General features: G+C 49.1%; 1 protein-coding gene across 1 annotated transcript in view; it reads right to left on the bottom strand.

The window, feature by feature from the left end:
• Window positions 1-14262, bottom strand: part of TMEM232 (transmembrane protein 232) — a 279633-nt gene that overhangs the window by 167287 nt on the left and 98084 nt on the right. The window lies entirely within an intron of this gene.

The raw sequence follows: 14262 nt of genomic DNA, 5'->3' as shown, positions 1-14262 counted from the left end.
AAAGAAACCACTGAGAAGTGACCCCATTTTGGAAACTGCACCCCTCAAGGCATTTATTAAGGGGTGTAGTGAGCATTTTCACCCCACAGGTCTTTTCCATAAATGAATGCGCTGCGGATGGTGCAAATTAAAAATTAATATTTTTCCCTAGATATGCCATTTCAGTGGCAAATATGTCATGCCCATCTTATGCCACTGAAGACACACACCCCAAAAATTATTAAAAGGGTTCTCCAGGGTATGACGATGCCATATATGTGGAAGGAAACTGCTGTTTGGGCACACTATAGGGTTCAGAGCGGAGGGAGCGCCATTTGGCTTTTGGAGATCAAATTTTGCTTGGTAGTAGATTTGTTTGAGTATTGCTGGTGTTTCCATTTATAATGTCGGGGTACATGTAAGCCGGGCATAGTACATCAGGGGCATAGTCAGGTGGTATAATAATGGGGTAAAAAAATGATCCATAGATGTGTGTTATGCTGTGAAGCAATCCTTTCTGCACAGGCCAGTGTCGCACGGATATATGGCGTCCTTTCTTATGCCCCTTTTGGTCCACACTCCGCACCTTTGCAGTTTGGTGAATTTTGCTGGGAAGTGTTGTCCTTGTATAATACGGGAACCGTCGCTTCCAGCAGATATGTTTGGGCCCTTCCCTTTCCTGGTTCCCTAATTTTAGGTCCTTGATAAATCGCCTATTGAAACAGAAAATTTTTTCCCCTCGGGCCAGCACAACTGAATATTTTCTATTTCCTGATCTATTGGAGCCATAACTAATTTTATTTTTTCATAGACGTAGTGGTATGAGGGCTGTTTTGTTGCGGGACGAGCTGTAGTTATTATTGGTAGCATTTTGGGGTTCATGCGACTTTTTGATCACTTTTTATCCTATTTTTTGGGAGGCCAGGTAAACAAAAAACCGCAATTCTGGTATAGTTTTTTTTTTATACAGCTTTCACCATGCGTCATAAATTACATGTTAACTTTATCCTGCGGGTCAGTAAGATTCCGGCGATACCTAATTTATAGCACTTTTTTATGTTTTACAACTTTTTGCACAATAAAATTACTTTTGTATAAAGAATGTATTTTTTCTGTTGCCAAGTTGTGAGAACCATAACTTTTTAACTTTTTTGTCGACGAAGCTGTATGAGGGCTTGTTTTTTGCGAGACGAGCTATAGTTTTTCTTGGTACCATTTTTGGATACGTGCGACTTTTTGATCACTTTTTATTCCAATATTTGTAGGGCAAAGTGACCAAAAAACAGAAACTCTGGTATCGTTTTTTTACGTTTTTTTTACGCTGTTCACCGCGTGCAATAAATAATATAATATTTTGATACCTCAGCTCATTACAGTTGCGGCAATACCAAATACGTATGGTTTATTATTTTTTTTCAATAATAAAGGACTTGATAATAGAAAAAGGGCGATTGTGTTTTATTTTATTACTTGAAACTTTTATTGTTTTCAAACTTATTTTTTTCACTTTTTTTACACTTATTTTATACTTTTTTTTACACTTTTTTTCAAGTCCCACTAGGGGACTTGAAGGTCCAGCTGTCTGATGTTTTTTTTCTAATACATTGCACTACCTACGTAGTGCAATGTATTAGATCTGTCAGTTGTTCACTGACAGCAAGCCGATTAGGCTTCACCTCCCGGCGGGGCCTAATCGGCTTCTGTAATGGCAGAGCAGGAGGCCATTGTGTCTCCTGTTGCCATAGCAGCAGTCGCCAGTCCTGATTGCCCGTCAGGGCTTGCAATCTGCTAGCAACCGCTTTCGATTGCTGCATCAAAGGGGTTAATGGCAGGGATCGGAGCTAGCTCCGGTTCCTGCCCTTACAGGTGGATGTCAGCTGTAACATACAGCTGACTTCCATCGGATCAGCTCCTAAGCCGGCGCCATCTTGCCGGCGGCTACGGGAGCCGATAAGGCTCCGCCGCCGGGCGGGTCCTGACCGGCTTCCGTGCTAGGCAGACCGCGACGCCAGTATTAGGCCTCCGGTTGCCATTGCAGCCACCGGAACCCCAGCAATTTCATTGCTGGGGTTCCGATGTGCTGCAAATACCTTAAGTGCATCGATCGCGTTTGAGCGCTGCACTTAAGGGGTTAATGGCGGGGATCGAAGCTAATTTCGGTCCCCGCCATTACAGCCGGATGTCAGGTGTAAGATACCGCTGAGATCCGGCGATTATGGCACCGGCTCAGCTTCTGAGCCGGTGCCAAACATTTGGCGTATGTATACGGCAATTTACGGGAAGTCATGGCTTTCCATGGCGTACCCATACGGCATATGTCGGGAAGGGGTTAAACCGCAATAGCATTTTGTCAACACTTTTCTGCTTATTTCCATCAGACCTTAAAGCGACCCTCCGGTTTAGATAAAAATGTAAAGTTTGCTGTTGCATGCAGAATTGACTTACCCCTCTTTTTAGCTTGTTGTGCCGATCAATACATCAATTCTTGGGCCCCATTTTCTGTCATTCAATGTGGCCGCAGTGCTTCTCAGACTACCTGATACACACTTTATTTCAGTAGTCCGAGACAGTTCTCCTTGCCTCCGATTGGCGGTACAACAAGCTAAACGGAGGGTACCAGGTAAGTAAACTCTGCATTCCTCAGAAAATGCAAAATTTTTAGCTAAAACAGGAGGATCGCTTTAAAGGGTTATACCCATCTCACAAATTTATGGCATATCCACGATATATGCAATAAAAGTGTGACAGGTGTAGGTTCCAGCTCTAGAACCTGCACCTATGTGGAGAACGGTGGTCCCCTGACCCCAGTCCCTTCTGGTGAGGCAGCTGATGGCCGTAGATTCCAGACGAGGACTAGTAGAGAGCGGGTGCAAGCGCTGCTCGGCTGTTTCCGTAACTCCCATACAACAAAATGGAAAAAGCTGCATGCCCCATCTCCATTTATTCTCCACTTGGATGTGGCCGCCTCCGGCCACCTCACCAGGTGAGACGGGGGTCAGTGGACCCCCGTTTCCACATAGGTGTGGTGGGTCCCAAAACTAGGACTTGAATCTATCAGACATTTATGTACTATCCTATGTATATGCCATAAATGTCTGAGATGGGGAAAAGCCTTAAGAAATATTCCAATGAATCCAACACTGGTATTGTGACATGATTGCTTGGGAGGCAAGCTAGGCAACAATTAAAATCATATTAAAAGAATGATCTTCTACATTCTATCCCCTACTAGGCTCAAGCCATCAGGTATTGAAAGAAAGACAGTAAAAATATACTGTACACATAAACAAAAGATGTCATACAATTGTACATTACTTCAAATATGAGAGTTCTGTTGGTGTTAGCAGGAACATGTAGAGTTCTATAAGGTATATACTGTAAAGCGTGGGAATTGTAAGTACTAATTGTATAAGGTAGGTGTCACGAAGGGTACGTGGACCCACTGGGCCGCACCGCCTAGATGGTATGGCAGCTGGCCAACAGGACACAGGTCACAGTCAATAGTTCGTATAGTGTACTTGTGGTAACTCAGACAGTAGCAAGACAGGCTTGGCTGGTACTAGACAGCAGGCAGGCGCCAGGCGTGGTGTAGCAGGACGGCCGTGGAACACAGAACAGCACGACTTCAGCTCAACACGGCACTTGACCAGGATAGCACGGGATACAGGTTACAGGTAGCAGGAACGGGGTACACTGGGAACTGGAAAACACTAGGAGACCATTTGCATAGACAGACTAGGATAATGACAACAAGGTTCAAGCAAGACAGGAATGGGCAGAGCTCTTCTTATAGTCCAGGGTGCTCTGGAAGCAATCAGCTGAATCTCACACCAGTGTGCGCTCCAAGGCTGACTGAGCTCGTGAGTGCACCCTGGTGGTCACTGTGGAAAAGGACAGCCGCAAGTGCAGACATCTCTGGAGAGAAGGGCGTCGACCGGATGGAAGGAGTTCGTGGTCAGCGACCACAGACGTTACAGTATCCCCCCTCTTACGCCCCCTCCTCTTGGGACCAGAACGAGAGAGAAACTTCTTAATGAGGGTAGGAGAGTTGAGATTCTCTTCTGGCTCCCAGGACCTCTCTTCTGGACCAAACCCCCTCCAATCTACTAAATCAAAGGTTCTTCCTCTTACTTTTTAGGTGTCCAGGATCTCCTTAACCTCAAATATCTCAGAAGAACCGCTGGGGGCAACTGCAGATCTAAGAGTCTTAGAGTAGTGGTTCAGGACTAGAGATGAGCGAACCGGGACAACCGAACCCGGTTTCGGTCCGAACATCGTGAAAAGTTTGATTCGCAGCGAATCCGAACTTCACCGGGTTCGGCCTAACCCGTTTTGACCGAACCCGGCTATATTTTGGCGCCTGCCACATGTTAGATGTAAAATGGAGGATTTCACAAGATCACCTGACATCAGGCTACCCCATAATGCCTTGCAAACGGCTCTCCCAGCCAATCGGTAGGCAGCATAGGGGCGGGCTCAAGCCTGCAATAAAAATCTATGCACGGAGCTCAGCGGCCATTTTACAGACAGGAGCTGTAGGGATAGCATCTCTGTACAGTAAGGGAAAGCTTTAGGAATCTAAAAGGCAGGAATCCAGCAATCGAAGGGGCTCATCCACTACTCACTACTCCAGTGTGTGAATACGCTTTTATAAGGGGCTCATCCCTGTTGCATCCAACTTGCAATACAGGCAGCCTTTGTAGTACTACAAGGCCCAGCATTCCCTGAGTGCACCGCGGCGTGCCTGATAGAAATTCTCATTCATTGCCACTTGCCAAGCCAGTGTCAGTGTGAATACGCTTTTAGAAGGGGCTCATCCCCGGCCGTTAACATAACGAAATAACAATCCAACTTGCAATACAGGCAGCCTAGTAGTACTACAAGGCCCAGCATTCACTGAGTGCACCGCGGCGTGGCTGATAGAAATTCTCATTCATTGCCATTTGCCAAGCCAGTGTCAGTGTGAATACGCTTTTAGAAGGGGCTCATCCCCGGCCGTTAACATAACGAAATAACAATCCAACTTGCAATACAGGCAGCCTTTGTAGTAGTAGTAGTAGTAGTAGTAGTACTACTACAAGGCCCAGCATTCCCTGAGTGCACCGCGGCGTGGCTGATAGAAATTCTCATTCATTGCCATTTGCCAAGCCAGTGTCAGTGTGAATATGCTTTTAGAAGGGACTCATCCCCGGCCGTTAACATAACGAAATAACAATCCAACTTGCAATACAGGCAGCCTAGTAGTACTACAAGGCCCAGCATTCCCTGAGTGCGCCGCGGCGTGGCTGATAGAAATTCTCATTCATTGCTATTTGCCAAGCCAGTGTCAATGTGAATACGCTTTTAGAAGGGGCTCATCCCCGGCCGTTAACATAACGAAATAACAATCCAACTTGCAATACAGGCAGCCTAGTAGTACTAAAAGGCCCAGCATTTCCTGAGTGCAACGCGGCGTGCCTGATAGAAATTCTCATTCATTGCCATTTGCCAAGCCAGTGTCAGTGTGAACACGCTTTTAGAAGGGGCTCATCCCCGGCCGTTAACATAACGAAATAACAATCCAACTTGCAATACAGGCAGCCTAGTAGTACTACAACGCCCAGCATTCCCTGAGTGCACCGCGGCGTGGCTGATAGAAATTCTCATTCATTGCCATTTGCCAAGCCAGTGTCAGTGTGAATACACTTTTAGAAGGGGCTCATCCCCCGGGTTTTGATTCAACTTGCTGCACTCCAGCAGTGAAATGTCTGGTAAAAAAAAGGTTGTGAAAGGATGGGGTAGAGGATAAAACACCCATGCCGTGTCCTCTTCCAGTCCAAATGTTGGATCTGTTGGTGCCAGACCCAGTACCAGCATTTGTGGCACAAGACATGTGCCCAGTTCCACTAGTAGCAGCAGCCATGTGCCTGCTGGTAGTAGTAGCAGTATCAGCAAGCCAGACTTGTCCATCTCCTCCGGTGGGCGGGTTACTTTAGACAATACGGCCATTGTGGACTGGTTGGCTGGCTCGCGGTCATCTCAGCAGGAAGACTCTGACGATCTGGCTTCAAGCCAGGTTTCGTTGGATTCCAGATCCTCTACAGTTCCTTGGCACAGTGACAGTAGTAATATAGGTATTTCTAGCGTTTCCATTCCATCATCTATGTCTTCACTCCCCTTTCCTAGCGGGAAGCCATCTTTCCTGAGAGTCCTAAGAGACATCTCCTCGGGTGTGAAGGAAGATACTGAACAACATAGTGATGATGATGATTTGTTTTCCGCGAGTCAGCCAACGGAGTGTGTTGCGGCGGTGGTGGAGGTGGAAGCGGTGTCCGAGACGCATAGCTGTGGTAGTGGGGGTGTTGGTGGTGGTAGCCGTGGTGGCAGACGCAGTAATGAGGGGGGGCATGGAGCCCGCCATGATGTTACATCACATTCACAACACAGTGACAGAAGTGGTGGGGATGATGAGGAGGGCTATGATGATGATGTTGTTTTAGACAGGACGTGGGAACCAGGTGACGAGGTGATGACGGCGTCAGAGGAGGATGGTAGTAGTGGCGGCACTGGCCGTGATAAACAGCCAAGCCGAGGTAGGGGCAGAAGTCAATCTGCAAAACGTTGCAGCGGTAGGGTCAGCTCAGGAGCCGGTGACGGCGACACTGATGCTGGTGTAGGCTCCCGAAAAAAGCCTGCCAGACAAGGGGCAAGCTCGGGTGGTGGTGGTGGTGGACGACGTGGTACTACCTCTTTACGGTACTCTGCCGTGTGGCAATTTTTCTGTACCTTCCCGGAGGACAAAAACATGGCACAGTGCCGTATCTGTAAGCAGAAAGTAAGGCGTGGCAGGGCAGCAATGTAGGAACTACCGCTCTACGTAAACACATGGAGCGGCATCACAAGGCCATGTGGGACAATCGACATGCCCCACCATCATCATGTACATCTAATGAAGACCCCTCTGCCGCTGCTGCTCCGAGTCCCTGTCATCTAAGTAGTAGCCAGGCCTTATCCACCATGTCGTTGTCATCATCATCACTGTCATCTAGTGCTCCTCCTACGTCCCGTCAGTTATCCATTACGGAATCGTTGTCCAATAAGCAACAATATATACCCAGTCATCCACTTGTCGTGCGGCTTAATTCACACCTGGCTAAGTTGTTGGTAGTGCAGTCGCTGCCGTACCACCTGGTCGACTCCGCCGGCTTCAAGCAATTGATGGCGTGCGCTCAGCCTAGGTGGCGAATACCTAGCCGACATTACTTCTCCAAAACAGCTGTCCCTGCCTTGCACAAGCACGTGGAGGAAAAGGTGTGCCAGTCCTTGCAATTATCCGTGTGAAGCAGGGTACATGCCACCGTCGACACGTGGAGAAGCAACTATGGGCAGGGACAGTACATGTCTTTCACGGCCCACTGGGTCAATATTTTGCAGTCCGATGAACCACCGCAGCAATGCCAGGCATTACCACCTCCACGCTTGTATCTTTCTGGTTCAACTCCGGACACCAGGCTCCTACCATCCTCCTCCTCCTACTCCTCCTCCTCAATGGAGGTCTTCCCGTCCCCGACAGGACACAGCGTATCTTCCACTCCTCCTCCCTCCTCTTTTCATAGGTGCAAGGTGAAGCGCCACAACGCTGTCTTACACCTGCTGAGCCTGGGCGAGAAAAGCCACACAGGGCAGGAGCTGCTGCTGTGCATCAAGGAGGAAATCGCATGCTGGCTGTCTCCTCTGAAACTCACACTGGGCAATGTTGTCTCTGATAACGGGAAGAACGTTGTGGCTGCACTGCGTCTAGGTCACCTGACACACGCTCCTTGCATGGCACATGTGATCAATCTGGTCATAACACGCTTCTTAAAGTCATATGTTGGTTTGAAGGGTGTGCTGGCCATGTCCAGGAGGGTTTGCGTTCGCTTTAGACGTTCGTATGCATTTAAACACGCCCTCCTGGACTTGCAGCGTCAAAACAATCTCCCAGAACACAGCCTGATTTGCGACGTTCCAACACGCTGGAATTCCACCCTGCACATGTTGGACCGTCTGTACGAACAGCAGAAAGCCGTGAATGATTTCCTGATGCAGCAGACGGGCAGCGTTTGGAGCCAGTGTAATTTCGAGCTCAGGCACTGGCAGCTGGTTAGAGACGCATGTCGCGTTTTGAGGCCCTTTGAAGAGGCCACATGATTTGTGAGCCGTGACGCTAGCGGAATGAACGATGTTATGCCGCTGATATTCATTATGGAGCAAACGCTCACAGCGCTGATTCAGCAAAGGATGGAGGAAGGATCACATCTGGCTATGGATGTTGAGGAGGAGGAGGAGGATGAGGATGAGGAAAGAGGACCTGAAGAGGAGCTGGATTTGGAGATGGAATCACAGGAAGGGATAGGGGACGAGGCAGCCGCACAACATGACAGTGATGACGAGTCTGACGACGACCTTGATGATGGACAACCATGGCAGTATGGGGCGGAGATGGAACCACCAGGGGCCCTCTGAAACGCTGGCCTGGATGGCGAGCTGTATGCTTCGTTACTTGCGCGCTGATTGTCGTATTGTTAGCATGAAGCAAAGAGATGAGTACTGGATAGCCACACTTTTAGACCCTCGGTATAAAGCCAGAATGGGGGAGTCTTTTGCGCCTTCTGAGAGGGAGGCAAAATTGGCTTATTATCGAGAGAAGCTATGCAGCCAGCTTGTCACGGCTTTCAAACGGCAAACACCTGCTGCAAGCATGTCTGACCGGGGGGCCACTCTCCGCTCCCCACTGTCTCATCGTTCCACCGCCTCTGGCAGAGCTATCTCTGTAATAGGCGGCAGCAGCAGTGTCTTTTTTTAATGTGCTGCTACTACTACTACCACCCTTGCTGTCCGTTGGCTACCTCTACTACCACCAATACACCTCCACTGCCGTCAGCTACAAGCAGGCCTGAGGCTTGCCCCACCACAGGGTTTTGTCCTGTGACTGTCCAGTCTCTTTTAATGTGCTGCTACTACTACTACTACTACTACTACTACTACCACCCTTGCTGTCCGTTGGCTACTACCACCAATACACCTCCACTGACATCTGCTACAAGCAGGCCTGAGGCTTGCCCCACCACAGGGCTTTGTCCTGTGACTGTCCAGTCACTTTTAATGTGCTGCTACTACTACTACTACCACCACCCTTGCTGTCCGTTGGCTACCTCTACTACCACCAATACACCTCCACTGCCGTCTGCTACAAGCAGGCCTGGAGGGCTTGTGAAAAGCCATTGCTTGTTGCTTTTACATCCATGTATGGATGAACCCCGGCAGGCATCTGCCAATAAAAAGGGTACATTTTTGGAGGGTTTGTGAAAAGCCATTGCTTGTTGCATTTACATTACATCCATGTATGGATGAACCCCGGCAGGCATCTGCCAATAAAAAGGGTAAACTTTTGGAGGGCTTGTGAAAAGCCATTGCTTGTTGATTTTACATCCATGTATGGATGAACCCCGGCAGGCATCTGCCACCATAAAGGGTAAATTTTTTGAGGGCTTGGCAAAAGCCATTGCTTGTTGCTTTTACATCCATGTATGGATGAACCCCAGCAGGCATCTGCCACCATAAAGGGTAAATTTTTTGAGGGCTTGTCAAAAGCCATTGCTTCTTTTTTTACCACCTTATATGTATGAACCCTGGCAGGCATCTGCCGCCAAAAATGGTTAATTTTTGTACCTTTTTTAACAATGCATTAAGCATACAACATGCACAAGTGCAGTGGTTTCTGTTAGTTATCACCGTGTCCCATCCGTTTTCCTATAGCCATACATGTTGGGGTAACTTTGACACTAACTTTGCCTTAAAGACAGCTCAAAAGTAATTGGATACACTCATGGGTGACCTAAGAGTGTTATATAGGGCTTCTAGGGCTTTTAAACAATGTTATACATGATTTTTAGGGGCTTTCTTGTATTACAGGTTCGGTCAGAACTAGTTTGGTCCGAATGGAACTTTTTCATGAAATTCGACGAACCTGCCGAACCGAACTTTTCATACGTTCGCTCATCTATATTCAGGACCATAGGTTTCAGGAGAGAAACGTGAAAGGAGTTGGGGATCCGGCGGGTAGGAGGCAGCCTGTCACGATACTGGTGTATTTAGCTGGATCCTTTCAACTGAAGAGCAAACATACAGATATAGCAGGTTGTCAGATGAGGCCGAGTTGGTACACAAGCAGGTAGTCAGAGGAAGCCGGGTCGGTACACCAACAGGTAGTCAGAGGAAGCCGGGTCGGTACACAAGTAGGTAAATATTCCAACAGGATCAAGTGCAAGGCAGCAGGAACAGAGCAAACAGATACTCAAGCAAAGGCTATATTCAGGAAGTACCTATTTATAGGCCCAAACAGGAAACAGGAACCAAGATAGATTCTTCCAAGGTAAAACTGACCATCTTGGAAAAGGGCAATTTTAATGGGTTATAGTGGCCTCTTGTGGCTGGAGGTGGTAATGGCTGATGATATTCCTAACACAGCCGAAGCTTGTAGGAGACTGGGTTAATTCGTTGCAAGATCTCGAAGGGTCCGAGGAACTTGGGAGCAAACATGTAAGATGGCACCCTCAGCCGGATATTTCTCGAGGACAGCCAGACCACGGTACCTAGAGAAAACTGGGGAGGTTCTCTTCTCCTTGTGTCTGCCTTACGTTTCGCACGGTCCACCACCAGTAGAATGGAAGATCGGGTTTGCTGCCAGATCCGCAGAAAGTCCCTAAAAGCAGAATCAGCTGCGGGCACTTCGGACATAACGGACACCGGAGGGAGACGTGGGTGTTGACCGTAAACTATGAAGAATGGTGTATTACTTGTGGACTCGCTAGTATGATTATTATACGAGAACTCGGCCCAAGTAAGAAGCTGCACCCAGTCATTATGCTGCTTGGAGATGAAGTGTCGTAGGTAGTTCTCCATGATTTGGTTGATCCTCTCGACTTGCCCATTGGACTGAGGATGGTAGGCTGCGGAAAAGTCCAACTTCACACCGAGGAGTCCACAGAGGGCTCTTCAGAACTTCGAGGTGAACTGAACCCCCCCCCCCCCCCCCCCCGATCAGACACAATATGCCTAGGCAAGGCGTGAAAGTGGAAAATGTGTTGGATGAAGAAGGCTGCCAGTCCAGATGCAGAAGGTAGACCGGTCAGTGGAACGAAGTGAGCCATCTTCGGTCCACCACCACCCAGACCACACTGCATCCCGTAGAGAGAGGCAGGTCCGTGACGAAGTCCATAGCAATATGTTGCCAGGGGGCATCAGGGACAGGCAGCGGCAGGAGCAGGCCCGCAGGTTTAGAGTCGGCAACTTTATTTGCTGTGCACACCGTACAGGAGGAGACAAAGTCCGTGATGTCTTTGGGCAGTGTTGGCCACCAGAACTAACGAGCGAACAAGTCTCAGGTCTTCCAGATGACCGCGTGACCTGCCAGTTTGGAACTGTGTCCCCAGCGGAGGATTCTTCTTCTGTCTGCCAGACGCACAAAAGTCCTCCACGGGCGGAATGTCTCTAACTTGCAGAGGGTTGACAGGGATGATGCAGGACGGATTAATAATATTCTGTGGAGACTCCATAGTGTACTCTGTCTCGAACAACCTGGACAAGGCATCGGCCCTCACATTCTTGTCGGCCGGACGGTAGTGGAGCTCAATCTGGAACCGGGCAAAGAACATCAACCACCTTGCCTGACGGGGATTCAGTCATTGGGCCTTCTGGAGATAAGTGAGGTTCTTGTGTTCCGTGAATATCAAGATGGGATGAACTGCACCCTCTAAAAGATGTCTCCACTCCTCCAGAGCCAATTTTATGGCCAGTAACTCCCGATCCCCAATCCAGTAGTTGCTTTCTGCGAAAGAGAAGAGCTTGGAGTAATAGCCACATACCATTGACTTGCCCTTGGAACCTCTCTGGAACAGGAGCGCACCAGTACCGACAGAGGAGGCGTCCACCTCCAACGAGAACTGTCGAGAAACATCTGGATGATGGAGGATAGAGGCTGACGTGAAGGCACTCTTCAGGCTATTAAGTGCAGCCTCCGCTTCTGGAGTCAACACCTTGGCGCTCATGCCTTTCTTGGTGAGGTTAGAAATAGGAGATGTCAGTGAGGAAAAGTTTGTAAAAATTGGCGAATCCCAGGAAGCGCTGTATGGCAATCAGGCCTTGAGGGTGTGACCATTCCAAGATGGCCTTTACCTTTTCAGGATCCATCTTGAGACCCTGATTCGACATGATGTAGCCCAGAAAGGGTAAAACATCTTTCTCAAACACGCACTTCTCCATCTTTGTGTACAGGCGATTCTCCCTTAACCGTAGCAAAATTTGATGGACATGTATCTGATGAGTTATCTGAAGAAAAAATCAAGATGTCATCAAGATAGACCATAACACAAACATAGCGGAGGTCACGGAAGATGTCATTAACAAACTCTTGAAAGACTGCGGGAGCGTTCCACAGGCCGAAAGGCATTACTAGATATTCATAGTGTCCGTCACGGGTGTTAAATGCAGTCTTCCATTTGTCACCCCGTCGAATCTGGATTAGGTTTTAACCCCCTCGCAGGTCTAGCTTAGAAAAAACTGTGGCTCCTCGTATGCGATCAAACAGTTCAGAGATCAATGGCAACGGATATCTGTTTTATACCCTGATCTGGTTGAGGCCCCGGTAGTCGATGCAGTGCCGCAGAGAACCATCCTTTCTCTTGACGAAGAAGAACCCAGCTCCTGCCGGAGAGGAAGACTTCCGTATGAATCTCCTCTCCAGGTTCTCCTTAATATAAGCGGACATGGACTGAGTCTCTGGCAAGGAGAGAGGATATACCCCACCACGGGGAAGGGATGCACCAGGAATCAGCTCGATATGACAGTCATACGCCCGGTGTGGGAGCAGCGTCTCCGCCTCTTTGTTGCTGAAGACATCCGAGAACGTGGAATAATGACAAGGCAATCCTGCCAAGGACCGGGGCAGAGGAGACTGAGCCGGATGAACCTGTACCAGGCAGCGGTTGAGACACTCAGAACCCCACCCGAGAAGCTCTCCAGAATTCCAGTCCAGGACTGGGGCATGTAGTCGGAGCCAGGGCAGTCCCAGCAGCAAAGGGTCGACTGCTTTAGCCAGGACAAAGAACGAGAGGAAATCGGAATGGAGGGCTCCCACTTGGAGCCTCAGTGGCTTGGTCACAGCTACAACCGGGTCTGGCAGAGGTAGCCCATTCACAGATGCAACCATCAAAGGCCTCTCCATAGGGGTTGTAGGAAATTGGAGAAGATCCACCAGGTCTCTTCGAATGAAATTAGAATCAGATCCGGAGTGCAGATAAGCAGAGACTCGATGCGTTTTTTCGCCGAACACTATGGTCACGGGAATGGACAATTTAGACAAAAGTCCTTTTTTGCCCAGGGTTGTCTCTCCCACCAATCCTAGGTTCTGGGGCTTTTGGGGACACAGACGCACAAGATGGCCTCTGAGGCCGCAATATAGACAGAGTCCCGAGGTGCGTCTGCGTTGTCTCTCCTAGGTAGACAGCTTAAACTGGTCCGTCCTCACAGACTCCTTTGGAGGATCAGCATCTGAGGACAGTAGGGGTTGCTGCAAAGTAGGAATCGGGCTAGGGAGTCGTCCCTCCCGACGAGCTTCTTGGAACCGTTCTCGGATCCTTATATCCATCCGGGCGGCCAGAAGGATAAGGTCATCCAGGGTAGAAGATAGATCTCAGGAGACAGTCCCTGCCAGAATGTAGCCACCAGGGCCTCATTGTTCCACAGCAATTCTCTCGACAGGGTGCAGAAGTGGATGGCGTACTTGCCCATGGAGGTCTCCCCCTGGCGTAGGTTCAGCAAGGAGGCGGCTGCAGACGAGACTCGTCCAGGCTCCTCAAACACCATGCGATATGTCCGTAGGAACCCCTGGATATGGTTCGCCCATGCAAGAACCCTGCCAGTGAGGAGAGAGACGATGAAAGCAACCCTTGCGCCGTCAGACGAAAATGCCCTTGCATACAAGCTAAAGTGGATCAGTTTGCTCCTCCAGCTGATGTGCAATAATGTTCAATGCCTGGAGGAGTTGGTGCTGTCGAGACCGGAGGTCTAGCATATCCGCCCGCATCTCCTGTGACGTCGTCATGGTCTTGGATCGACCAGCGGGGTCCATGGCCTAAGCCTACTGTCACGAAGGGTACGTGGACCCACTGGGCCGTACTGCCTAGATGGTATGGCAGCTGGCCAACAGGACACAGGTCACAGTCAATAGCTCGTATAGTGTACCTGTGGTAACTCAGACAGTAG

This window comes from Rhinoderma darwinii, chromosome 1 (genome assembly GCF_050947455.1).
Source record: "Rhinoderma darwinii isolate aRhiDar2 chromosome 1, aRhiDar2.hap1, whole genome shotgun sequence".
Lineage (NCBI taxonomy): Eukaryota > Metazoa > Chordata > Amphibia > Anura > Rhinodermatidae > Rhinoderma > Rhinoderma darwinii.
The sequence above is the reverse complement of the archived record's forward strand: the minus strand, read 5'-3'. Positions and strand labels throughout refer to the sequence as shown.